General features: G+C 46.7%; 1 protein-coding gene across 3 annotated transcripts in view; it reads left to right on the top strand.

Moving 5' to 3' along the window:
* The first annotated feature begins 20548 nt into the window (after positions 1-20548).
* The window catches only part of LOC117893227 (Ca(2+)/calmodulin-responsive adenylate cyclase), a 32364-nt gene continuing 26585 nt past the window's right edge, over positions 20549-26327 (top strand). For 2 of the 3 annotated variants that reach the window (XM_034799788.1, XM_034799767.1), the window contains exon 1: positions 23307-23651. The gene's annotated coding sequence lies outside the window, so the exon portion shown is untranslated. Of the gene's footprint in view, positions 20566-23306; positions 23652-26327 lie in introns of those variants that run through there. The other variant, XM_034799778.1, reaches the window with a different exon arrangement.

The raw sequence follows: 26327 nt of genomic DNA, 5'->3' as shown, positions 1-26327 counted from the left end.
GATACATCCACTCTACGACACATCGTGGATGTGCATGTGGACCACCGATTCGACTCTCGACTCCGAGCTCTGTGTACGAGTGTGTGTCTGCGTCTGTGTCTGTGTCTGCGTCTGTGTCTGGGTCTGTGGTCCGTGTCCAAGTCCGAGTCCGAGTCCCCGTCATGTTGTTTTATAATAGACTACAGCTTTGAAGTTGTTTTGGCGATGACTTCGTCGCTTCATTCTTTTTCCGTTTTCCATAAATTTAAATTATTAATTTTTTAACCACGGATAAGATGACGGCGACGATGATTATGTCGTTTTGTTATTGCTGCCGCTGATGCCGCACCGCACCGCAGTCGCAGTCGCAGTCGCTGCCGCTGATGCCGCACCGCACCGCAGTCGCAGTCGCAGTCGCTGCCGCTGATGCCTTTGTGCCGTTTTAACGAAATGAGAGTAATTTGTGAATTTTTACCTTTTTTTTCTCCTACCATTCTTCTTTTTCACTCCCCCCCGGTGTCTGTTTTTTTGTTGTTGTTGTTTCTTTTCTTTTTTTTATTGTGTGTTTCGGGCTGCGCGCTGCCCTTGTCCGGATGGACCATGGACCACGGACCAAACAAAGGCAAACCAATTTGACTACAAGCGGCCCAACATCAAAACCGTCGCCATCATGCTCAAAACAAACATGAAACACACACAGAAGAGCTTCAGCTTCGGGTTCAGCTTCAGGTTCAGCGGTGGATCCCCAGCGCCCCACAGCCCAACGCTGTGCTGCTGCTGCTGCTGCAAGGCCGGACTCTGGGGTGGGCAGAGGCGAAGGCGAAGCAGTCTTAATGTTGTTTCAATGTAATGCAACAATAACATTGGGCGCTGACGCTGCTGCTAACAAGGCTGATTAGGGATATGAACTGACCATGTCAAGGATACTTCCGCAGCACCTGCAGTGCACTGCAGTGGGTGGGCCGCAAATGAGGCGAGGAGGAATAGCCACAAAGGACGTGTCCCTTCCCTTGCCACTGCGCCCTGTAGTCTATCTGTAGAGGTCCATCTGCTGAACTCATTTTTATGGCAATCCAACTTAATTCGAATATTATTTACAAGTGAATCAAATGGAATTTCGATACAAATAAATGTGTTAATGGTTAAAGTCATTGCACAGATCCTTGCATGTTTTCGTAGCAGGAATAGAACGAGCATGTAAGCTCTCTTCTTCGGCTAAGTTTGCTATCATGTGATGCAGGTAAACTCGCAACAATATGTCATGGAAAACGGCAATGGGTTCGGCTATCAGGCGTGCTCCCTGCAGCCATTCGATACTCGAACTTTACCCCACAGAGTGCGAAGAGAAAGGCGCACAAAAAACCAACGCAAAACCCTTCAAATAGAACAAATCCAACATTTGGCGAGGCCTTTTACTATCTATCTGCCTCTCTGTTATTTGTGTTGTTTTTTGTGTGTTTGGTTTGTGCGGGGGGTAATCCTTGTGGCTGGGCGCAATCATGGCAATCATCTCACATGTTTTGGGGAAGTCATGGGCGGCACTTGACGTGCCTCTGCCCGTGCCCGTGCCCGTGGACATCAGTTGAGGCTGCCTGCGCCCTGGGGGCTGTGGAATTGACAATGGTAATTGAAACGCGGACGGTGAGTGCTCTGCTCTGCTCTGCCCTGCTCTTTCGCTCTCTCCCCGCGCTGTGGAAACCCCGCTTATCGGCATAAACCACTTAGACTGAAAGTATTTCAATGTGCTGTTAGTTTGTTTCTCTCTTTTTGCTGCCGTCTTTTTCCCCGATTCCGAGGAGGGATCTCTGGACTTTTGTTTTTAATCGCATTAAAATGAAACTAATGCGAGTATTATTATTAGAACGGAAGCAGCCGCATTGGCGTCGTTCCCAACCCCATTCCCTCCCGAGCGCCCACAGATGTTGCCCTGGCCAGAGCTGGCGGTGGGGGTGGAGTTCAAGTTGGATTGGAGCTGGAGGATGGGGGCTAATGAGTCGCTTCGAGTGTCGCACGTGCGTCTGCTTTGCTTCTTGATTGCCACTTGCCCGTCTTAAAGATATCCCGTACTCGACCTCAGACCCAGGCACCGTGAAGAGGGGGGCTCCACTTGCCAATTAAGCGACCCATTAAGTAAATGACCATCCAAGAGCCGCATTTTTCAGTAAACTCTCTTCAATCTGGTGGTGGAGGTGGGTGGAAGGTTACTCCTTAAAGCAAAGATACCGTGAACAATGGGTCGTGTCCGTGCTGCATTTGCGGCGTCCATCTTTGGCCATCTCTATTGTCGAAATTGTGCCGGGAAACATTTCAAATGAATGATGTTGAATGCTCCGAAGCATCTCTTGCAACAGAAGCGGGCATATTCCATGCCGCATGCAACATGGAATGAATGCTGTTGCCCATGTTTGTACGATAAGTGAATGATTTTTGCCAGGCCTTGCTCCCTCTTCTGCACAACCGAATGCGTGCACTGGCAACATATAACATTCTACATCCGATTCCTGTGCCACACAGGAGGTTGCAGGTACAACTTGCAGGCATCCCTCCCATTTACGCATCGAAAATTCTTCGGACATTTCAACTTACAAATGAGTTTTGGATCCACAATGCATTGGGAAAATTTCTTTTTATGCTGGCAGTGGAAGTTGTTCAGTTTTGGTCTGATGTTTTCTTCAATTTGCAAGTGGAAAACCCTTGGAAATAGAGTTTAGTATTTAACAATAACAGTAAAATAAATAAATAAATATTTTTAGATATTTTAAACCTCTAAAAATGGAAGAATTCTTTGCTAGATCCATCAAAGATATCTCCGATTCGCACCGATTCGGAGCTGCTTCTTTTTGTTGTTGCTGCAAATAGTTGGCTTTTTATTATTAATATTATTACAGTGCAGCAGAGTCTATCCACCAGAGTGTTCGTCGAAGTATTGTGAATCTTGTGGGTATATATTATAAATAGATTTATGCAAATTCCCTCTCTGGCTCATGGCCCGTGTGGTTCGCTCTGCGTGTGCTGTGCCGTGCAGAAGATATTTTATGGGTTTTCTGGTAAATGGTAAAATGAGCTAAAACCAAATCCGAATCTCCCCATTCAATGCTATGACATTAGCGAATCATTGGCAGCACTGCACTCGTTCGCAAAGGACTGAGTTTGAGTTTGAGTTTGAGTTTGAGTATGTGGCATATGGAGGGTAAATTGATTTTGAGAATTTCTCGCGCGTGCATTTGTTTATCCGTTCGAGCGTTAAGTGAACAACTGCGCTTAATGATCGGCAGGCACCAGGGAGAATGGGAATGGGAATGGGAATGGCAATGGCAGGGAATCAGCAGCAGGAGCAACAACTCTTCCTGACTTCTGTCCGCCTGCAATTATGACTATTTGCATTGCACATTACACATTTTCACACAGCCCCACACTACGCCAAAAAGCCAGGCAAATCGCGTCTTCAGTTCTGTTCAGTTGGAGGCTTGGGCAGACATCGGGCATCGGGCATCGGCATCTGGCCTCTGGTTTGCTCACTCTGTGCTAAGTAGCTAACAGTGCCCTGTCCGCTGGTTGGCTTTCGGTTTATAAATATACACATATTCACACTTTCACGTTCGAATTGAGCTAATTGAAACGTATCTGCATAAACTGCATCGGCAACTGCTCGGAGCTGCCCTCGCCAAGCAGCCAGCAGTCGGCAGTCGACAGTCGGCAGTCGGCAGCCCGCAGAATTCTGTGGTCTGTGTCCCGCGGTAAAAGTCAGTGTCATGGTCGTTGTGCCCACCCCCGTTCCACAGTTCATCCAGTGTCCTCTGGCATGGCCAAGACAAACACTCGTAAAGCTCACATCTCTCCCTCTCTCTCTCTCTCTCTGTTCTGCACTAAACCCACTTGCATTTCCTATTTGCGGTTGGCTGCCAAACGAGCGAACATGGAACAAGGAGGAACTCCATGTCGAACAAGACACACACCCAAAATAGAGTCTAACATCTGATCAGATCTGAGATCTGGGATCAGATATGCAAACCCAACTGGTTAATCCCTCCAAGACTTTACTCCACATAACGATTGTGGTTGATCGGTTGATCGGTTGATCGGGTGGTTAATGGGAATCATAATGATATTTCGATGAAAGGAAACCACTCGGGATCTTGGACATCTATGCTGATGCTTTCAGATCCTTTCAGCGCCAAATGGTCCATAAATATTTATTAATCCATCGAGTGATCCATGAAGATACATTGCTGACAGCTCTGCCTGGGTGTGGCTCGGTGTGGCCCAAATAAAGTCCTGCCAGCAAGATCGTAAATTGTGAATGTGTTGGGTTGCCGGTTGCCGGTTGGGGGGGCATTTCGACACCGACATTGGTATCGATGTAGCTATCGCCAATCGCCATCGCCATCGACAATCACCGACGACAGCAACAGAAACAGCAACAATCCATCGCCAGTTACCGTAGCGACAGCCACAGGGAGAGAGGGAGATGGAAATGGCAATTCTATGACTCTATGCATATGGATCACTGCAGAGGCAGAGGCGGATCCAAGAAACGGCAGGCAGGCAGGCAGGCAGGCGGGCAGGCGGGCAGAGTTGAAGTCAGAGAAAAAGAAAAACCGAAGAGAAAAACACATTCGTCCTCTAATCAGAAAAGCAGCGAGCGGTTTTGCTCTGCTGTGCGATGCGCTTGAGCGTGACTAAGTACGACTCCGATTCGGACTGGACTCCGAACAGTACCTGGTGCTAGTGCTGGCAGCTCACAGTCACCCTCTGCTGTCGCTCTCTCTCTCTCTCTCTCTCTTTCTGTCTGTCTGCCAAGTTTGGCGTTGGCTCCACCTGCTCTGCTCTGCTCTGCTCTGCTCGACGGCCGTTCGTTGCATTAATAGCGAAGCAATCAGGGCGTTGCAGAAGCGAGCGCGAAGATCATAACGAACGGTTTAAATACAATATATTAAATGGATTTATTATGCCGAGAGATTGCGCTGCGGCCGCTGTCTTTCCAAACCAGATGCACTCGAAGAAACTAAACAGAATCACAAATATTTTGGGGCAAACATCTAAAACATAATTATTTATTTACTTATTTTAAATGAAATGAAATGCATTTTTACTCCCCAATACTTTTCCTAAATTCCTAAACTCCCCTTAGCTGCATTTATAATAATTTAGTGATGAATAAAGTCTTGAAATTCGTTTCCTCTCTTGTGTGAGCAGCAAAGAATGTTCCAACGAGAGCTCAGTTTTCTCTCAGTGTGTCCAGTGGTACGCTCCAATGGTCGGTGTACCCATAGAGCGCGCAGTGGCCAATGACTACGGTCCGACTATGACTATCGCCGCGAAGATGGTTGTCGTTGTCAGCTGGGGCTGGGGCTGCGGCTGCGGCTGCGTCACTCATCTGTAGGAGGCCAGGCCCCCGTACCCCTGGCACCCCTGTAGCCCATCCACTGGCCAGTGGCCCTGCCGCCTGCCGTCAGTCAGCGGCCACTATGATTTCGTAGTCGCAGTTATTACTCTGCCTAGTCGCAATTAAAGCCTCAACAGCACCAGCAAAAATGAACACAAAAAACTAAACTAAAAAGAAAAACGAACAACGAAAAACAAAACCAACAGAAGAGAAAGAAAAACCTAACGTCTCCGGCTCTGCAGTTGCCGTTTGTTTCATCGTCCTCAGTGAACACGCGCATAAATTTTTACTTAATTAGATACGTTGGCAAGGAATGGGATGGAACGGGATGGGATGGAATGGGATGGGATGGGTTGGGTTGGGCTGTGCTGGGCCTTTGCTCGGAATGGGGAGGTAAAGAAACGCTATACACATTACATTACCTACCCTATCATTGGCATGTCGCTGCGCCACACACACACACACACATCTCGGCCAATCCGCTGGCCAGCACACACACACACGCACCAGTGTGTATTTGGATATAGATTTCAAGTCGGATCGGATTTATAGTGGTTTAACATCAAAGGCCACCTTGGAAGATCTCTTTGTATTCCAGCTCCATAAAGCCCACAATATTTATTGGAATTGATCGGAATCCTCCTGCATTGATAGACTCCAAAGAATTCCCTTTCTTATTGCTGCAGCAATTGATTGAAGTCTCTCCTTTTGCCTTCCTTAAATCATCAGAGTTCATATAATTTGGAATCAACACTTAACAAATATACAAAGTATCCCAAATCACATTTAATTAGTTCCAAAAAAAAGGATAGGTAGGGGCAACGATTATTACGGGCCATAAAATGGGATTTGCAAAATTCAGATCTGCTTTCAATCGCCCAAACGGCCACTTTGGCCATTCATTTCGAATAAAAGCAACGCACAACAATAAGGATTCGGGCTGGAAACCAACTCTCAAAATGCCACAATGTATGTGGATTCTTCTCTCTTTTTTTGCACAGTTTCGATCACAAAGGAGCTTGGGCAAGAGCTTATAATAATTTAAATACACTTGAAGACAGCGGAAATAAACGCAAATAAATGAAGTGTGAAGTAAATACAAATTGTAATTTAACTTAAGTATTTTTGCCAGCAAGAGAACAAAAAGTAAATAAACTTGCTAGAGATACCTGAAGGGAACCTGTTTGATCCAATCCATGGCGTATTTTGTATCTCAATTGGAAGCTTCAATGTCTCCCGAATGATTTCTCAACGGTGGGAACCATAGCAGAGAACTCCCCCCATCGCGTAATGGGATTGGGGACACGCACTACCTGACAATTACCATATACACATGTGTGTGTGTGTATGTCTGTTCATCATGGACTTGGCAGGATATCGCATACTAAGTACGTGAAAGAAAGAGAGCAGAAATGGAGAGACAAAAAAGCAACCACCAGCCCAAGTACATGTCCCTGAGCAGAGCACATCCTCACTCCTGCCCTGCCCCGGAGTTGCGTAAGTGTCTGCACAATGGAGGAGGCCAATGGCAATGCACACAATGAGAAAACGCTTAGGTACAATACAAACAATATGCCAAGTACTCCATACTCCTTACTCCATATTCCATGCCTGCCTGCCTGCGAGTCCTGTGAGTTCTGAATCCTGATACTCAGCCAGGGCCTGGCACCGAGCCTAAGGAGGAACGCACAGTGATGGCAGATGGCGCTGACCCTGGGTAATACTTAGACGTGGCTGTGTCTTCCACATTATGCTCGTCATTAGGGCCACGATGCGATGACGGCTGCTGCTGTTGCTCCTTCTGCTTGAGTAACGGATCGCGGGCGAGGACGAGGACGAGGACGAGTACGAGGATTGGGATTTTCTATTGGAAATTATGACAGCATAATAATGACGGGGCCAGGGGTCGTTCCTGCGATGATTACACAATATTTATTTACAGAAATTATTATCATTTATGAGAGCAGGCCAGGCCGTCTGTCTGCCAAGGCATTGTCTGGTCTCTCATCGGTTCATCGGTTCCATTCAGGCAGAGGGCATCCATCGTTCAACGCTTCTTCACTTATCTCTTTTTTCTCGTTCTCGTGTTTTTTCGTTTTTGGGAATCGAGACAGTTGCTTCCTTGATTGAGCCGCAGCCTGTCTGTCTGCCAGCAATTGTTTGCCCAAAGACAGGATACTCGAAGAGAACGGAGTAAAGCGGAATAAAACATCGAAACTCAATGCGTTTTAATCACAATTAACAGAGACTCTCTGAGTAATTGCCGTAGTCTTAGTCTTATCATATCCATGCTCTCTCAGGCCACTCTGATTGACAGCCGAAACCCGAATCTCCCCGAGCTCATCTCTGGGTTTCTGCACCAAAATTTATTCACGAGTCCCGCAAAAATGGTTCTGACTATTATTGGCTCTAAGATTCGAATGTAATCGATATGCCATGGTGTCTGCAAAATTCTTCAGAACAGAAGTCTTCTTGTGATTAGTCTTTCGCTCTTAACAGAGGACCGACAAGATGGCAGAGAATACTTTTTGTTTTATATAATATTTGTATTAAAAGTGACAAGTTGATTTAGGGCCACGAAACTTGCTGTCTTATAGATCCCACAGTTTGTGTTTACGAGTTACTATGAGACAATGACTCTTGTGCGAAGAGGAGGCTGACAAGAAGACGACTGTGGATGGACCCACCCCGACGCCTAGGCCCCCATGCAGCGCAGCGACCTTTCGCCCGTCTCGCTGGGCTGCCCTTGAGCCTTTTGCATTGCCAGCCGATTATCAATTCATGGCCTGCGACGTTATTATCTGGCAAAAAGCTAAAGCTACAACAAACACAGAGTCACAGCTGCGCTGCAGTTGCGCTGCGTCTGCGCCTGCGTCTGCGTCTGTGGGGAGCGCGCTGCTCATAATGTGAAATGAAAAGAAGAAAAAAACAAAACAGAATGCTGAACAGGGGAGGGGGGTTGGTTGGGCGGTTAGGCGGTTAGGAATGTTATGTAAATTGAACTTGAAAATCGCTGAGACAATGGCAAAGGTTTTGAATATTTCTCTCGCTTAATTAGAAGACGGGCAAGGAGGCAAACGCAAATAATTCTGCCTCCGCCACCAACCCCCCGATAGAGCCTATTGCGCGAGCGCGCAAAAGCTCAGCTCAGCTCGGAGATGGAGAGGGAGGAGGAGGAGGAGGAGGAGGAGGTGACTTCGGTGGTGACGGTTGGCGGTGGCGCATAAATTATTCATCAGCTGGTTGGCTGGCCCAACCGATCTGGGACTGAGCTCTGTCTCTGTCTCTGTCTCTGGGTCTGACTCTGAGTCTGGGTCTGGCCTCGGTGTTCGGCCCTCAAGCTCGCGATTCTCGGCCCTCATTCCGTTCCGCATTGGCGACGCAACGCAACGCAGCGCAGCGCAGATCTTGAGATCAAGCTCCCCGAGCTCGGGCTCAAGCCCTACGAAGTGCCAGTGTCTGTGTCTCTGGTGCACTCTGGGGCTACTTTCTGGGCGTGGGTCGTGTCTTGGATAATGTCATATGCATACGCGTGTGTGGTGTGTGTGTACACTGTTCAGCAACAGCTTTGGCCTCAACTGAAACTGAAAATCATTCATTTACTCCTCCATCTCCATCTCCAACTCGCTAAGAAGCTACAGGTATGGGCTGGCAGTTCATGGATGTGGCAGGTGCCGCAGGGTGTCGTCTCTCTTTCTGTTTATCTCTCTCTCTTTTTCTCTCTGTGTGTGTTTGTGTCGTCGTGAAAATTGCTCTGGGAGACCGAGAAATTTCGAATCGTCCCCAGCATTGTTATGCAAATGATGTCGCTTGACACGCAAACGCCATGTCAGTGCTACCGCCGACGACGACGACGTCGCCCACCGTCACCGTCGCCGTCACCGTTGTCGCGGACAGATCTCTTTGTTGTTGTTGTTGTTTGGTGCTACCTCCGGCGATTGCGATTGCATATTATGCGACAGGGCCACAAATGTTCCACTGGGCAAGCTCAGAGCTCACAGCTCACAGCTAACAGCCCTCAGCCCTCAGCTAACCATCTACCAGACAAGTGTCAACGCACAGCAGAAATGCTTTCGCATGACAGCAGCTCATTGCCGCCAGAGACTCGAAATGAGAACCAGACCCATCTGCGTGGATCTCTGACACACTCGCAACTGCTGGGGTCCATAAATTCATATTCATTTACGTAAAACTCCTCTCAGACGCGTCATGCATCCGTGCGCTGGGCAAAGGGTTTCGTCATTGGTCCTATGATGGATTTATTGTTTTTGGGCTAACAAGTGTAAATAAATTGCACCTCAAACAATGCATACTCGTAGGCATATCCTTATTTTGCAGCACCAAAAAGTGCTTCCTGTCTATTTATAATGATTGAATGTTACTTGATTTACTTCTGTGTTCTTTTTGGTGTTCATTTCCTGCTCTTATTGATCATCCAACTGCCTTGGGGCACTGTCAAATGGAGTCTAATATAGTTGCAGTTATCTTTTGTGGGCCCACGGGCGTCCCCATCATCTGTGATCGGATCTGGGGCTATGGCTTAATGTGCATCGCACACGCACCAATTAGCTGCAAAGTTTGTCGAACTGCCGCGAATGGGAGTAGATTTGTTTCTGGCATAAATCGAGTGTGTGTGTGTCTGCGTGTGTGTGTGTGTGCTTGTGCGTTAGTTGGGCATTTAATGAAGCCGCGCCATGCATGACGCAGTCCAACATTCACATCCCCCATCTACCATTCCACTCCTAATCGTTCAGCATCCCATACCGAGCCATAGCCATAGCATCCCCCATGTGGGCTCCCCTTAATCTGTTCCACGGCATGACTGATTTCTATGGCCAAGAACTGACTGAGTGTGGCCATGCTGAGTGGAAAAGGAGAAGGAGCGAGAGCGAGAGAGAGCCCCGATTTGTGATCTATTGCATTCGATCTGCCTGCGCAGAGCTTATGTCACGTGACCACAGACAAGAGGCTGTAATTAGCGAGCGATCAGAGGATCTGTCTGCTGGGGCCCATTGCCCATTGCCCATTGCATGACATTTGGGCACGATGAATGATGCCACATACTCGTATGCTGCCACACCGTTCAGGTGCTGCTGCTGCGTGTTCGTTAAGATGCCCCCAACGATAAGAGTCGGCAAACAATTTTCGAATTGTAAACAATTTGCGATGGAGAAGTCTGAAAGTCTAGGTCCAAGTCCCCAAGTCCCAGTGCCAGTGCCAGTCCCAGTCCCAGGTCTCATCCCTGGACTCAAGCTGTGGGGCCAATGGGAAAGTTGGTGGCGAGTGTGAATTTGACTCCTCAGCATGCACCCAGTCCACACTGCCTCGCCGATCCTCTGCTGATTCGTTAATTAACTGGATTTGTGCCAAGCCGCAACAGCAAAAAAACTGTCAGGCCAAATGACCAGCGATTGGAGACGCTCAACCGCGCGACTTGGGAGGAAACTTCCCCATGAAAGGACTTTCCTGCCTTGGCAGCACTTCACACAAAAGTCAATCAAACTTCAACTCATGCAATCCATGCTTTGCTTTTGATATTTTCTAGGACATCAACTATTGGTTCAACTAATGTTCTATGTGGCTGAGTGCTGTATTTATTGTTAGCATAAAATCAAATGAAGTTCGGTTTTGTTTGCCTTTTTGGTCACACCAAATGTGGAGTAGAAGTCTGCGGGCTTTCGGGGTGCACAGGTGCTCCCACTGGGTCTCCGCTGCTTGCACCTCTGCTGAGCCTCTGCCTGGCTCATAACGACGTTGATGATGATGCCGAGCGATAGCGCTGATGCCAAATGCAGCTTGCAGCTTGCGTGATTCCGTCTCTGTGGCCCCATCGTTCAGCAAGCAGTAGCCTCTGCCAAGCAAAACCGAAGCTCTGCCTCTCAAATATCATATAGGAGCAGACTCTCCATATAGTCAGCACCATGGTATGGCCGGGGCCCATCATAATCAATGCCGTCATCATAGACATCTTGGCCAGGGCCAGGGCCAGGGCCAGCGAGCCAGCGAGCGAGCGAGAGCCAGAGCAAGTTCCCTGGGCAAAATGTCTCCCGCATTGTGGGATCGGACTCCTTGCCTTGCCGTCCGCCTGCTGCCTGCCATTGACAACTGTCTGCGAATTCTCCAGCACTCCACTCCAGCAGGCTGCACTCCACTCCACTCAACTCCACCGAAGCTGAAGCTGAAGCTGGGAAATTACATGTCTTCGTATCTAAACGCACATTAACCATCGCGTTCGCCAGAAGAGTCGCCAGAGCTTCCCCAGAGCGTGTCCAGAGAGTGAGTTCCATGGTGCGGGGCAGGGCAGTGGGTTCCCCCTTTTTGTGGGACCAGGACAAGGACCAGGAACAGGGACAGGGACTGGGACTGGGACAGGGTTGGGGCATTTTCCGTTCCTTTTCTTACTTTTCTTATTTAATTTCGATCGATCACTTAAAGAGTACGAATAATAAAAAATTGCAGGAACATGCCGCGGGGGCACACAGCTTCGTTCGCTGCATTTTTTGTTGCCTATTTTTCGCTCGTTTTTTGTTGTTGTTGTTTGTAGATAACACAGATACTCGTGCACACACACACACACACACACACACATGGGGGGGGGCATTGAAAAGTGTTTATATGGGCAGACAAGTCGGAGGAGGGTTCGATCTGGCGGCAAAGGGTTTCGAGTTAAAGAGTATCCATGGCATTGGCTATCGGTTAAACGGCCGAGGTTAGAGTCTCATCTGTCGTTGGGAGACAGATACAGAGATACGCTGTTGTAGGTGGTGCCCTTTGATGGCCCCGTTCCAGGGTTACGACAAAAAATCAACTTAAGTATACAAATGAAAGGATATTGGATATTAATTCAGCATATTTGAACACTCAATACTCTTCAGCTTCAATCCATCACAATCTCTGAACGCTTGAAATTCCAATTCCGATTTGCATAAAGAAGAACGCCAGATCGTCGGGGAACGCGCAGATTACATCGAATTTGTGACGGTCATGCGTGGCATTTGAACTTTTTGCAGTCCCCAAGACAAGCCAAGTTGCTGCTGCTGCCCCACATGTGGCACTCGAGTGGTGCTGTGATTCTTCGATTCTGTGATTCTGTGATTCTGCGCTGGCCAATGGCCAAGGCATGTGGAAATCAATTAAGCGAGGTTCTCACGATCGACAAGTGACTCCGCGGAGTCTCCGAGCTCTTGTACGAGTAGTTGCGGCAGATGTGCCACAGATACGCGCAGATTCACATGCGTTTTGTGGAGCATTCCGACATGTGAAAATGGATGTAGGATACTCGCACTCGCACTCGCACTTGTCTTTTATTTGCTAGGGCACGGCACACATTCCTTAGTTATTTGAAAATCTAGACGATAAGCTGATGGCATTGGTGGATGTTTTGTTCCTTGGAAAAGGCTTGATCTGGCTTTTTTTAGGTACTCATCATTCACAGGCATTACATTTAATATTTGGGAAATATTATTATGAATATTCTTCCCCTTCGATTACACCGAATGAATGGCCCAAAGTGGGTGGCGGCTCAATGCGATGCCATTCGATTCGTTTGGGATTCGCTGGCCAGGTGCAAAGCTTCCTAAAGCTGCTCCAGTCGAGTGCCAGTTATCGTTGAAAGTCATCGGCAGAAGCAGGCGGAGGAGGATGTGGTGGAGGCGGAGTAGACTAGGACCTGGGCCTCTAAGTGTTTCCATGCAGCTGGGGATTGGATGACCCGCGGCAGTTGTGAATTTCCGTCTGGACCCGGTCCGGTCCGGTCCAGTCCGGTCCATCGATAGCATCTGCAGGGATCCGCCGCATTGCGTTTGCCGTTTGCTGTTTTCCTTTCGTTTCGTTTCGTTTCGTTTCATTTCGCTCGCTGACTGCCTGAGATTTTGACGTGTAAACCAAATCACATTAACTGGTGCTGGTGCTGATGCTGGTCCTCCAAAGGTGGGCCACAAAAAGACGACAGGGCAGAGTTCGGGCTGTGTGCGGGTCACTAATCGCCTCTTGTCAGGTGTATGGCATTGTAGGTGTCGTCTCGGCGCAGTCAAGTGGCTGTGAGGATTGACTCGAGTGTCGGACTGTGACTGTGACTGCGTTACCCACGACACAAATGACAAATCCAGCACATTGTAGCTGTCACCGTTTTGATTGGGATCTCGCTGGGATCGGGGGTGTGTACAGGCCACTTCAAGAGCCCTGATCTCACACGCAGACGCACAGACGGACACCGACGGACACCGACGGACACCGACGACACCCGGGAGTAGAAGTCCTGGAGACCGTGTCCCTGATCCAGCAAATGTTTGGCTTCACACAAAGAGGGATTAAAACATAAAACGCTCATGACGGCAATTCTCTCAAACAAAACACCGAGAACAGAGCGTACCGAGGACAGAGGACAGAGGGCACAAATTCCACAATTTCATTGTTTTGCCAGCCTCGTTGGCGCATCCTTTTTGCCTTTGGCCTGCCCTGTCCTGCCTTTTGGGCTGGCAAGTGGTTCAGGTTCAGGTTAAGGTTCGGGCTCAGGTCCAGGCCTCTCCCCTCTCCCTCTCCCTCTCTCTCTCTTTCTCCCTGAGTCAAGTGCGCAATCCATGCAAGGTGACATCGCTAAAAATGAGCAAAAGAATCAGCCAAAATAAATAAATAAAACAACCAAAAATATATATATATTCGGGCGGAATGCTGTCTAGATGGAGTGCCCTTGTCCCACACTCTTGAGTGTCATTTGAGAACTTCCTCTCTCTACATGGAGCTTTGTGATGATGCACTCCACTCGTAACTCGAAAGCGATAATGATAAGCTGTTCAGTTCAGGCAATTGGCAAATTTACGAGCATAATGATTGAGGCTGAGAACTTTTGATACGAAACCGAAACGCACTTCCGCACACTGGCTTAAACAGTGGCACTGATGCGAGAAGATGTTGGGTAAAAAACGAATTAAAATCAAATAAAACTTACAACTAAACACCAAAGAGTTTTAGAATTAAGTTAGAAGTCTTAAAGAGACTATAAGAGATTATGAAACTTAAACTATTGCAAGTAAAGGAAACTTAGCCACATGGAACAGAATTAATAATAAATAAATTACATAAATGTCAGCATCTCAAATGATTTTAATCGTTGAACTAATTGCTACATGTACAAAACTTAGTCGCATAGAATAAGTTTCTATTAAAAAAAAGGAGAGAAATAAACAATTTTAATTTTATAAATTTAGTTTTTACAACGAACTTGCGGCCCACTGTGCACCATCGTTGGTCCGGTATGGGCCAGGGCCTGTGGAACGTCAATTAGAATTAACAGAAGATAAATTAATTGCCGGCACGGCCGCTCTAATTGTGCTTAATGTGGAACCGATAGAGAGTCCAGTCCCGAGCCCCGAGTCCCCTGAGACAATGGGCGCAATTCTGATAAGCGATTAAACGATTACCCGAAACCGCGAATAGGCTAGACGCTCCCCTCCATCAGGGTGTAGCCCACCCTGTAGCCGCACGCATTCCCCTTCGTGTTCATTAGCGTTTGTTTTTTTTCGTTCCTTTATTTTTTGGGAGCGTCAGATGACGCTGACAGCTCTCCGACCACGATCCATCCATGTGTGCCATGTGGGCAAGAAGTCCAGTTTTTGGCCAGGGTCCTCCGTTCCCCGATCCCCGATCCCCGATCCCCGTTCTCTGTCCTCCTTCCTCCTTCCTCCCTACTCCTGCTGCTGCCTTGAGGGTCAACTCAACAACTGTTGACCGCAGAGACCGACCACAGAGGCCAAGCCGAAGCGCTATGCGATGCCCATTGAATGTAATATTTGTCATGGTCATTATGAGTTATAAACGATATTTTGATCCCTAATCACTTTTCCACAGAGCGAGAGAGGGACACACGCACACACATGGACTCGAGCATGGAGCGGAGAGGAACGCACGGAGGAGAGACACTCACAAGCTGTCAACGCATTCGTTTCACGTGTTACCAAATGTCTCTCTGTGTCGCTGTCCTATTACCAATACCCAATATATCTACCTTTTCCGTGTACCTTTGCCCGTGTCCCATGCCCATCCCCGTCCTGCCAGCCCCCGCGACAGTAGGACACAATTTCTTTGTCTGTTTCGTCGTCGTCGCCGTTGTCGTTGTCGTCATCGTCGGCGGTGGCGGTGGCGGTGGAATTAAAGGAACAATTGTTGTAGCAAGGGCAATTATAGATTATCACCTTCTCTCTCCCGCACCTTGGGTGCAGCCACAGCCACAGCCACAGCCTGATATGTGTGCCTGTGCCTGCGCCTGTGCCTGTGTGTGTCGGACCTTCCGACCATCCAAAAAGAACCATAAAAATGACACCACATTGTTTTATCTTTATCGCATAATTGCGGTCAATTCTCTCTCTTGGCCACGGCTCTCTACACTAAGAACAATTTGCAAGAAATTGCGTACATTAGAAATGAGGTAATTTCATTTCTTTAGGCTTCAATTGTGGTACAAATATTTGGGTTGAAATTAAATTTGTATTGTATTTACATAGATATTTATTTATGTACTATGCACATATTCATTTAGCCCCCGAGGTGAGTCTTTGCGTTTGAATATTATACAAAAAATGCTGCTCATTTATTTATGCTTATTTCTGCTTATTTATGTTATAGTCCCAGATGTTAGTAAGTATTTGTTGCAGTGTATCGCTGGCCCCGACTTGGCATGATTTCAATACTTCTTCTCCGTCCCCGTCCCCGTCCGCCGACCTACGTCCTAATCGGTGGCTGTGGCTTCGTTTTCGTTTTCGGCTTTGGCTTTTGATCATTTGCCATGGCTACAATACATTCACTAGCCTCTCGATAGCCTCTCCTCTCCAGCGGACAGCGGACAGTGGACAGCGGACATGGGACGTTCCCCCACATTAGAACGCGGCAAGGTGAAGGTGCAGGGGCGGCAGGGCGTTCACTAAAGAAGGGGCGGAAAGGCGTAGAGCGAGCGAGAGCGAGAGAGAGAGAGAGAGAGCGAAGGGAGAGCGGAGCGGAGCGGACAACATTTATCTTCTTGTCACAAATTAACGCTCTTGAAACGCTCTTGTTGTGAATCGAACAATATGCCTTTCTTTTTCGTTTCGTTTAGTTTCGTTTCGTTACGTTTATCCCATGCCCATGCCCATGCCCATTCTAGCTCTCATTATTATCTTCTCGTACTCCCATTTCCATTTGCCCATATCCCATATGCCATTCTCTCATTCTTCTCAGCCCCCAAAGGTGTGTTTCCATGGTGGGGCGTAACGGGGCTGACCCCAACCCCGAACTGTCCAACTGAACTTTTTGGTCAACAAGAGAAAGAATGTCCGCTAAGATCGGGGTGGCATAGCTCTCAGGAAGCGTTAGAAGTAGAATAAAGGCCAGAAGTGCACTCAACGTTGTGCAGGATTCGCCTTTGAAAGCCTTGGAAACTGTAGAGCTCGAAAGCCGCGAAACACTAACTCGAAATGTTTGAAAAGAATAGAAATGTGATTAGAAAAGAGTCTGTCCAATACACAATATTTTAGATGAAAAATAAAGTAAAAACTGTACATGTGTAAATTTGTTATTTATGTATATTTACAATTCTCCAAAGTATATCCAATTATAATCTAGTAATGAATCTATGAATTTGGATGCATGTTTGTATATTTATAGATAATCCTTATGGCTAAAATTACCTTAAGGTATTTGTCAGATCTTTAAACATTATGCACCTAAAACTTCCCCCATTTACATTTATTTACATGTACATTAGAGTGTAGCTTAGCTCTCCCTCAAGCTCTGTCAAACTGTTTACTAGAAACTGTAGTGCCCTTTCCATTTCCATTTCCATTTCCATGTCCATTCTCCCGCGATGCATGCGTGGTCCTCTTTGGATAATGGATGTGTATGGCCCAACTCTAATCATATCTAGATGATGCCCGGCAATTTCTCATAGTTAAGGCAGAACCAAAAGTTCTGTATGCGAAAGGGGGCGTGATTCGGCGTGGAGTCGCACGCCCAAGGCCCCCACACTGTTCGCATGGAGTGGTGTCGGGGAAGCATCTCGAAAACTGGTTCCAACACACAGCCAAAGGAATCTCCTGCACTCGCCTCCCTCCACCCCGCCAAAATACACACACACAAAGCAACAAAATCACTTGGGGATTCTTTAGCTGCAATTTGAGCCGCGACCTTGACGCGCATACCCATCGCGCGTGTGTGTGTGTGTGTGTGTGTGTGTGCTTATGGTGGTGTGTGTGCGATTAGCATTTATACTGATTATAAACGTTATCATAATTCCCTGTCAAATCGCATTCACTTGCTCTGGGTGGAGTGAAGTGCTGCGATAAAATTCGGAATTTCCGTATAGGTATCCCTCTGACCCCATGCAAACCAAAAAAACTGGCCCGCCGCCTAGCCTGCCAGTCTGCGTGCACTGCTTAGCCGACGGGAGTAGCCCGCCGAGAGCGAGAGCAAGAGAGAGACAAAGGCGGAGAGCGAACGAGAGAGCAATAGAGTGGCGGCTCTCTCTCTCTCTCTTCGGGCCATGCGCAGCCATCCGTTCGCCTCGACCAATGTGCTGGGAGTAGGTGCACCTGGCATGGGGCCCCTGCCTGCCTGCCGCCCTGGCCGAGTGGGTGGGTGGGTGTATGGTCGCAGGCGACACATTTCATGTGTCACATGGGCTCCGCCGTCAGCCCCAACGCCCCATAGCCCTGCCACAGCCCAGCCTTCCACAGCGACCACCGAGGATTACCGCGCGCACTCTGTCGGGCCTTGCCTTGAGGGCGTGTGTGGGGGAACGGGAGAGCTCTATGTGGCACGAATGTTGATTGGAGAGTAGTGAGTGGAGAGGGGTTTGGAGAGAGGGATGTGGCTGTGGACAGGGCTGTGGGGCAGGTGCCTGGATGGAGCTGCGATTACGATTTGACCGGCACCCGTACGTACGGCACATCCGTACAACCGTTTACGGATGCACAGAGAACTTCGTTCAGCAACAAGAACACACACACACACAGTTGCAGATATAATCCCAGATACAGATACAGAAACATATACAGAGAATATATAGATGGGGTAGCACATAAGAGTCTCTGGCAGATACATGACCATTTACTTGTGTGTCCAATAAACAAAATCTGTCTACAAATCCAAGAATACAACCAGCAGCACACACGCACATCTAAAGATACACACACAGGTGCAAATGCAGATGCAGATATGTACATTAAAACACGCACACATACGAATGGTAGAATCGTTTATTTGTATGCAATTGACATTTGCTTTGGCTGTGGTGCAATTTCCCCCATTGAAGTTGCGCATCTTTGAGATTCAGACAGGATTGGAGAGGGGGCATGCAGCTTTAACAAATTGATTGCCCGAGCTTAAAGAGGCAATGAACAAGCAGTTAGCAAATACAGCAGAATCTCACAGATTAGAACGCTTACAAATTTCAATTGTCCAGAAATTATATCCAGGCATATAAATTCAATTTAATTCAATTGAATCCGTGAAATCCACAATTTTTAAGATACAAAAAAAGAAAAAACGCAGTTCCGTTTTTTACAGATATAGCAGTCAAAATGTAAACTATATTAGACAAAAATCACAGTACATACAAATGTATGGGTATCCTGAGTGAGTACCGGGTGCAATGGTAGTGACGCTTAGTCGCTTCGTAGTAGCTTCTCACAACGTTCCTCCTCCTTTATATCACCTACACAGCATTGCCGTTTCGGTTTCAGTACAAATAATATTGGGAGTCCCCGAGTTATTCGTGGAGTGTAAGAGCCTGATACTCGTATTCAAATGTTTGTCAGTTGATGTCTGAAGGTTTTAATAGAGAAAGTTCTGATAACGCTGAATGCTAAAGAAAATACCAGAAAAAAAAGATTCCAAAAATAATATTTATTCAGTGACTCCGAACGGAGTTTTTAAATAGTTTTTGAGGCTGCCTAAGTCGTAGTCTTATGAGCGTAAATATATGAACTGGAAAAAGAATCTGTAGATCTGCATAGATAAATGCTCATGGCTGTACGGTACTACATATGCAGATACAAATGGATTATAAATATTATAAATAACTAAATAAATATATGACTCAGTTATAGAAACGCTCAAATAATGGTTTTATTCCTATTAATACATACCCAATCACTCATCTTTGCGTATGAGAATTTTTCAGAATGTTCCCCAGTAGAAACGAAAAATAAATCTATGTCTTAAGTTTATGTACATAATATTGTATGCGGGCTGCATTTTAAATGGAAATTCTCACAGACAACCTTTTAAAAGTAATCCCGAAATGTGATTTAATTAAAGTCGATTGCAGCCCCACCCCACTCGCTGCACACCCTCTGAAGTGGTCACAGAGGGAGTCCGAGCTCGGTCCTACCCACAAGTGACACACACCAGCCATTGCCCCGTCCCGAGACTTTCATCTCCAGATATGTACATCGTGCAGTTTGTGCGTGGAGGAGGGAAGGGGAACTCTCGTATGGGTGGTGCACCCATCGATGTGGCTGGGGATTTGCTGCTTGTACTCGTAATTAATTATTTCATTAGAGCACCACTCGATTCGGACTCTCGATTCGGCCACACTGCTCTGTGGAATCTCCTGCATCGCAAGAACTGCTCGGCGCTGCTTGGACTCTCCAGCATTCCACAAATAAGCGCCACTGTAAACGATGAGCTGCATCAGCAGAAGCAGCAGTGTAGGGTGCACGAAGTGATAGCAGAGAGCTGCTGATGCTTGTGTGTGCATTGAAGAGAGCCGAACGAGTCGACTCATACTCTCTTAAAAGCAGCACTGCACTGCTTGATGATTGCTTTTGCCTCTTCTGCGTGCTTGAAAACTGCTTGCCTTCGCTTCTCCTGCTCTGCTTACACCTCTTTGTTGTGCTTGGGCGTGATCGCCCGAGAGTGAGCGAGCCGGCAATACTGCATGGACAGTGGTGGCGGGCGGCGTCTCTCTCTCACTCTCTCGCTGCGCGTGTGTGTGAGTGTGCTGGCCACCAGTGGCCGCTGCTTGCTTCAATATATATACATGTGCACACACAGCACTCCCCTTCGAGTGTGCGTGTCGTTGGCTCACACGAGCGCCAAAAAGGCGCAGCAGCAGAGTCAACGGCAGAATCAAGCCGCCGCAGCCGCAGCAACCACCGCGACGGCAGCGACGTGATTTCAAACGTCGACGTCGACTTGCCGCTGCCGCATCGCACCGCATCGCAAGAACGGTAAACCCTCGGGAATCGGTCGCTCTTTTTTTTTGTTTTTTTTTGGACTGCTTGTCGCCATCCATCGCCCGTCCGTCCGCCCACCGTCGCCGTCGTCGCCTGCGTTGGTGTCGTTGTCGTTGTTGTTTCTGCCTCTCGCATGTTCTCCTCTGTCTCTCCATCCGCACTGCTCTGCGGACCATTCTATTCTGTTTTTGCTGTTGTTGTTTGGCGCGCGTGTGGTTTTGCCGTCGCTAAAACGACAAAACGCCAGCAAGAGCCCCCGGAGAGCCCCAAACCGAACCGAACCGAACCCCAAACAGCCCTGAGAACCACAACAACACTCTTCAACCTTCAATCCGCTGTGGTGCGAATTTTTTAAGTTGTATTCGTTTTTTTTTCTGTTGTTTTTGCTGTGAAAATGATAAATATGAGACAAAAAAAATGTTGAAGACATAACAGTTGAGGCGGCAGGGTGAACGCCCCTGGAAGCCAGAAGGAGCGCTCAAAGAAAACATTGTTGTGCACTGCCCCCACCAACCCCTTCACGGAAGAACCAGTTCAGGCGTAGTGCATCCGACCCGAAAGCAGTTTAAGAGGATTCACCTTTTCCAGAAAGCAGTGGAGAAGTGCATCAACATCAACCCACACAGAAAGCAGTTGAGGAGACCTGCAGCTGTGGACCCAGCGCACCCACCCTTCCATAAAGCAGTGCCAGTGCAAGAAGCAAAGAGCAGTGGGGGAGTTTATGTTCACCCCCAAGGAGGAATCCGTGCAGTGGGTGAGGAAGAGTGCTCAGCACCCACACAATGACAGGATCTACGAGGTATATACATACATATGTATATAAATAGGCGACTGACTCCTCTCTGCACATACACACACACACACACACACACACAAACACATTGGTGGCGCATAAAAAATGTCTACCCTGGGAAGTGTCGCCCAGCCAGCACGAACACTGGTCGACGGAGGGTGGTGGCACGGGAGGCAGGTCCAGTCCCAGTCCCGATTTCGTGTAGGGGTCGTTCCAGGGTATTGGGTAAATTGCTAACGGTTTGTTTCGGGGGTTAAATACACACACAGACACATCTGCAGAGTGCGCGCTCCGCCCCTCGGCCAAAGGATACGATGTACCGATGTGGGTGGGGGAATGGTTTTGCCACGCATGGAGTATGCCCACCCCATCCCCACGTGTGTGTGTGTGTGTCTCTGTCCCACTCGCACTGGCAAAAAGTGTCGTCGTTTGTCGCTTGTCGCTCTGGTCCGTTCCTTGCCCACCCCCACTTATTTTAGTATCGGTCTCTCCCTTGCTCTGCTGACACTGCTTTTACTTCTACTTCTGATTGTACTGCTTTTAATGTCCTCTCTCCCTTGCACTGCTTATTCTTTTGAAGCAGAAAGCCCGTGCGACCGTCCTCTTGCACTGCTTCTTCTCTTGGATTGGTTTCGACCGCTTCAAATGCGTTCGTTTTTTATAACCTCTCCATCTCCACCCACACCACCGCTCACTCCACAAATGTGTGTGTGTGCGTGCGTGTGCGTATTTGTTCTCGTTTCGATTGGATTACATTGGACCCCCTCAATTCCCCGCCAACAACAAACGTTCCATTCCTTGATGTTCGGGTCGTCGTTCTTCTTTTTTTTCCTTCATCGTTGTGTTCCCCAGCATCTGTGGTAGCGCCCCAACGACAGCGACGGCGACATCCCCTCCCGCGATCAAGCAAACGACGACGACGACGACGACATTTCGTTTTTTGTGATTCGTTTTCTGTGTTGTGTGTGTATGTGTGTGAGAGAGACTGCTTGCGTGTCGGTGTGCGTTCTTTAATATTGTCGTCGGGTGTCATTGGTCGGACTGCCAAGCAGAGTCACAAGCAGCGCACAAAAAAAACCTTCGGTCGCACTGTTGCTGTCGCACGTTTTTCCCCCCATCCATGGCTTCTTTGCTGCTGGCATTTTATTAGAACATACCTTCCCCCACCCGACCCATGTACCACCTTCTGCACTCATCCCTCTTCTGTCCTTTTGCTGTGGGTGTGGGTGTGTGTGTCCTGTCCTGTAGGGGCTTTTGAGGGGGCGTGTGCGCCCAAGTAGCCGAATGAGTTTTTGATTGTATGTCGTCGTCGTCGTCGTCGTCGTTTGTCGTTGTCGTTGTTGTTGTCGTGTCGTCGGGTGCGGGTGTGTGTGAGAGAGAGAAAGAGAGCGCTGCTTTGGCTGCAAATGCATGAGTGTGTGTGTGTGTGTGCGAGTGTCGTGCCTGTGTGCGAGCGAGTGCAAAGTGCATAAAAATGGCGACAACGACAACGACGACAGAAGCAGCGACTGGTGGCAGCACTGGCAGCAGCAGCAGCAGCAGGCGGCGGACATCGCGCAAAACAATTTTTTGTGTCGTGCGGATTTTATAACCGTTTTTAAAAGCGGCGGCGTTGCTGCCTCTGCCTGTCGTCGCAGCAACCAAAACGGACAAACGGACGAGCGGACGGACGGACATTCAACCAAAAATTATTGCAAAAATTCGAACGCGAAAAAATAGTGCACGTGCGTGTCCAATTGAATGTGAAACAAGAAGAAAGGAGAAAGAAAGGCAGCAAAACCATCAAAAAACAAGAAAACAAGAAAATAAAATAATTTAAAAGAAATTCCAGGCACCGTGCATCGTAACGCTTGAGAATATCTCCAAAAAAAATAATTCCCATATGTATTTTCCAGCTAAAAACTAAAACTAAACAAAAAAAAAAGAAATCCACACTCAAAATGTTAATTAAAATGTGATTAAAATGAACAAAATAACGAACGTAAATAAAATAAAATGCCCAAAAGCAGCGAGGGTAGCAGCCGTGGAGAGAGAGAGGCAATAGCAACAAAAAACGAGAGATTAAATTTTAACAACAAAACAAATCAATTTTAATACATATTTTATGTATGTTCAGGTGCATTTTTATGTGTATACACATGCATGTATGCGTGCATGTGTGAGAGCAACATTGCAATAATTACAACAAGAGAAAAACTGAAGAGAGAAAATATCACTTGCAACAAAGGAAACATCGAAACGCAAACACCAACCATTCACGCACACACACACACACACACACTCACAGGTGAGCGAAACGATTAAAAGCTGGAAACTGTATTGAAAGTCAACTAAAAAGAACCATAATAATATTTCTAAAAACTATTCGAACCCAACAGATTTTCAGCTATTTTTTTGTAGTTACATTTTTTGTTGTTGTTATTGAATTATTTGGCACGGGTTAACGCCGCAGTACAGGAATACCATTCGAGATTCGAAATGTTCTAGCTATAATAAATTGGTTGCCAAATGTAGCACATCAAACGTTTCAGATCCTAGGGAATGTATACATCATATGCGACATTTTCAGCGAGAGCATGAGCCAGATAACCCAATATATACTCAGTATAGTCGGCCTACTAGGTTGGCCCATTGGTTATACTGCCCACCGCCTAAGGTTGTTCATCCCGAATGAGTTACTCTCTCCAGAATATCCCTGTAGGTTCGGTTGTGGAGCGATCCGCAGGATACTACCTAACCCTTTTCCATGTGTTCACATGTTCCTAAGATCTTATTTATCGCAGTATCGAGTTATTTTAAGTCGATTTTCTAAGTGAACTTAGAAGAAAACATGAGTTTTACTTAATGTAAAGGAGTGTCAAGCTGAAAGACTCAACCAATCAGTGTTTCAGCGATTTGAGCTCAACATACATATATTTCTGGTATGTTTCAATATTCAAAGCGATTCTAAATATAAAAAAGTTTTGTTTATGACTTTAATTCTTGGAATTTGAACCATTTATTTCCGAAATTATTGCAATATCTTAACATTTTTGTAGAGATACTATTTTTACAATCTTAAAACTCTTTTTAATCTACTTATAAATACGATTCAAAAATTGCTTAGCATTTTTCGGCATTAATTTAAAACTATTTCAATTCCATTGTCAATTCCATAAAAAGCTGTCTGGAGAGAATAATGTTTTTGATTTTCATCGATAGAGAAACTAAAAGGGAAATCAAAAGTTCTATACACATTTACATATGTTTGTATACATATGTACATGCATACATATATGTATGTACATACATACATATACATATATACCTATGTATGAATGTACATGTACTCAAACGTTTTGCCTGAAAAAGAACCAAATAGAGCGAAAAACATAACTAAATTCATGGGGTAAAATCAACCGAATTTAATTAGGTAATCAAATGAAAAATCGGTGTGTACATACCTGTATTTTTATTGCATTTTTCAGTCTCGAGATTATAACCACTTTAATGGCAAGTGCATGAACAATTGTTCGCATTTTATTTGAAGGCATTTAAATAGATTTCATGGAATGCAATTATCTATGGGGAACATTCTTATTAAAAACTGAATTTGTCTTAATTCAAAGATTCAGAAATAGTTGCGGAAAAAGGTCGAGAAGCAAGTATCTTCGATTCATTTTGATAAAATCGTTGGCTGAAGTTGTTAGTTCACTTTCCGTTGCGTTCTCTTCAAACTTTGACTTGAATTAGAATAGATAAATTATTATGACTTATAGCAACAGCACTTTCACTACCAAGTTGTACCCCCCATACATGTGTATGGTTCCCATGGCACAGCATTGTGACTTTTGTGCTCCTCCTCGCTTCAAGGTCTCTCGTCTTGCCTGAACATTGATTTCCTATTCGCAGATGTGACGATGCCCGATGAACAATAAATTAAATTAAATGTGGAAATATCTGTGCTTCTTCGGTGTTCTGTTTCTGTTCTTTTGGGGTTCCGTTCCGTTTCGTTCCGTTCTCCTCATCTCATCTCTCGGATACGAAATGACAAATGAAGACAACAGAAAAATTCACTGGCGGAACGGTAGCAAGTGGAATGAGAATTCTTCCGACATTTGCCTTTTGTCTTCTTGTTTATCTCTCACTGTCTCTGTCTCCGTCTCCGTCTCTGTCTCTGCCTTTGTCAAATCGCACATGTCTATACTATCTAGCATACAGTTGCAGATCCATATGTATGTATATTCGAGTGTCTTTTTGTATAAACACGGGTGTGGTTGGTGTGCTGGTGGTTGGTGGTGCGGGTGTGCGAGGGTGCCGTGTCACACAGCGGAGGCCATAACTATATAGCCATATAATCGCTTGTTCGTGAGCTGTAAACACAGGCATTGTAAATTTACACCATGCTTATAATTAGCAATAGAACGGCAGTTGACTTTTCCAGTTGTTATTCGCTTCATGCCATGCCCTCTCTTAACGCCTTTCCGTTTCGTTTCGTTCGTTTCGCTGCAACCTGCAAGTGGCAACTGGCAACTGGTAACTGGCAACCTGCAACCGCAACCGGGTATAACCGTAACCGTTTACCAGATAAACTGATCTCAACGTTAGGAAGGTGACAGAGCAAAGCGACAAAGAGAGACTAGGGCATACCCTCTAATCAGATTCGTTCAGTTTAAAATGAAAAACAATTCGAAGAACAACTTTAAAGTGGAATAAAAAATCAAATTAATTTTGTAACTTGTACCATGCCATACTCCTACCCTACGGGTACTAGCACCTGGTTATAATGACAGACTAAAAGCTCTTTAGGCACCTCCTTCACTCCGGCTCTCCCTCTCCGATCTCATGCTTCAGTGCCAGCAAAAATTGTCGCTCAGGCGATCCCAATGGGCGCCAACGAGGGGCCCAAATGCATCACTGCACCTGCGGTGGCGGCACCTCTCCGTTCCCCTCTCCAGAAGCCCGAACCCAAGCAATGCCAAGC

Source organism: Drosophila subobscura, chromosome A, assembly GCF_008121235.1.
Source record: "Drosophila subobscura isolate 14011-0131.10 chromosome A, UCBerk_Dsub_1.0, whole genome shotgun sequence".
Classification (NCBI taxonomy): Eukaryota; Metazoa; Arthropoda; class Insecta; order Diptera; family Drosophilidae; genus Drosophila; species Drosophila subobscura.
The sequence above is the reverse complement of the archived record's forward strand: the minus strand, read 5'-3'. Positions and strand labels throughout refer to the sequence as shown.